The following is a 2,242-nucleotide window of genomic DNA, read 5'->3' as shown; positions in this document are numbered from 1 at the left end:
GGTTAGGCCTGTTCTACCTAGGCCTGTTCCACAGGGAACAGGCCTAAGCCAGCAGTCGGACATCCCCCAAGGGGTCCTTGACTGCAAGAGGGCACAGGCTGGGCTGAAGGACCCCCCACCACACACACACACACACACACGCATTGCACAACTGTCATGCACCGGGCCTCTAGTTTTATATAAATGAGAATTTTGACTTTACCAAATAATGGTGTTCTTTTTCTTTTTTTTAATTAAATTCAATACAACAGCAGTAATTTGTGGTATAAACATAGAATATGACTTTTAATAATGTTAACAATGTTGCCTATAGAAGCTCCCTTCATATTCACCAGAAAGACGTTCACTTACCTTGCCCCTTCATCTTTGCCAATGTGGACTAAAAGGGGCCACATACCAAACCTATTAAGCCCATGGGAGGCCTGCATGGCAGCGTTACACACTCAGAGACCTAAAGTAACTACACAGAATGGTCTATATTTAAAACTTTTTAACTAAAAGCAGTTTATGGCAGGTAGTCATGTCCTACCTGGAATCTTCTATGATGAAGGTCAATCTTTACCTTAATTGAGCTTGTCTATTGTCTTTTTGCATCTAAGATAACATGTCTTTGAAATGTCAAGGTAACTTCCCTTTTTCCTGATCCCTCAGGGCACAACGACCACTACAAATCCCCCTCATTGGTATCATTATGTTAATTGCTGACTGTTAACTATCCTGTACCCATCAGCCCGGGCTGGTCTGACTCAGTGGATGGAGCATTGGCCTGTAGACTGAGGGGTCCTGAGTTTGATTCTGGTCGTGGGCATGTGCCCTGGTTACAGGCTCAATCCCCAGTGTTGGGCAGCCGGTCAGTGATTCTATCTCATCATTGATGTTTCTATCATCCTCTCCCTCCCTTTCCTCTCTGAAATAAATTTTAAAAATTAAAAAAAAAAAGAAGCCGGGTCAGGGGATGGGAGCAGAGGGGTGGAGAGGGTCAATGGCCGTCAAGGGGGACACCTATAATAATTTCAAAAATGAAGATAAATTTTAAAAACAAAGAAATATGTGTTTATCATTTTACTTTGTATCCAATCCCATCCTTGCTTGGCTTTCTTCCACCTTCCTAATGATTCACTAATCAATTTCATATAACCCCCTATCTCTTCCTCTTTGATTCTGATGTATAAAGTAAGTGGTAAAACTGCCATTTTCTGGAGCATTTTCTTAATCAGTTGAGATTTTGCTTCCCGGCAAGCTCAAATAAACTCATACAAATTCTTACAGGTTTGGACATTTTTATGTTGACACTGTGTTAAAATAGGGGAATAAGACATGAAATCAATGCAATACACTTTTTTAAAAAAACTATTAGGAGCCAGAAAAAATTGGGGAAAAAGAATTATTTTGACTATGTTATTAATGAAAGTATTCAGATGTAATTAACATATTTATTGCATGAATTATAGTTAATAAACCTTACTGAAACACAAAAATTGAACTGGAACGCCCTGAATTCCCGAGTTATTGTCTCGATGGTTTCGAAGAATGAAGCCACGGATGAAAGGTGATAGGTGAAAAGTACAGAGACTTTATTGCAAGTAGACACTATGTCTAAAACCTAATCCTAAATTCTAAGCCTAAGATTCTGTCCCTCCTGGATGGATAGAGGGGCCCCTGAGAAGGGTGGCCACTGCTTTCTTTGTCTTGAGGCATTAAATAGGCTGCAGTTCTTTGTCTGAATCTGACCCCTTCTTATTGGTCATTTTGCTTCATAGAGTTAGTTTTCAAAGCCCAAAGCCCACGTGGCGTGCCCCATATTCTGTCCCCCTTATCATGTTGGTTGGAGTCACTTTTGATTTATCTGATAGCTCTCCCAGTTGTGTTGGCACAGAAAGCCTTACCTTATGTCCCTCCCAGCTACTCAGGTCAGGGCTACTTTTGGCCCAACTTATAGTCACTTTGATTGCTCAGGCCCGAGATGCCTTTTGGTTTATGGCTGTCTTGAATTACCCAGGCCAGATATAGTTCTATTTGCCTAGTCCATTTTTCTACTCTCTGTACAAATAAGATAAACACCCTGGTGTCTTCAAGTCTCCATTATGTATTCCTCTGCCCCTAGACCTCTCTCATTCCTAAAACTTTGTGAACCTGCCTAATTAAACTAGCTAGCTATCCCTTTCATTACCTCTTTTGAATTTCAGGTTAAGAAATAAAAGAAAATTTACAAATTAGAATAATATTATGCTGAAATGAAATG

Source organism: Myotis davidii, unplaced genomic scaffold, assembly GCF_000327345.1.
Source record: "Myotis davidii unplaced genomic scaffold, ASM32734v1 scaffold715, whole genome shotgun sequence".
In the NCBI taxonomy this organism is placed as follows: Eukaryota; Metazoa; Chordata; class Mammalia; order Chiroptera; family Vespertilionidae; genus Myotis; species Myotis davidii.
The sequence above is the reverse complement of the archived record's forward strand: the minus strand, read 5'-3'. Positions refer to the sequence as shown.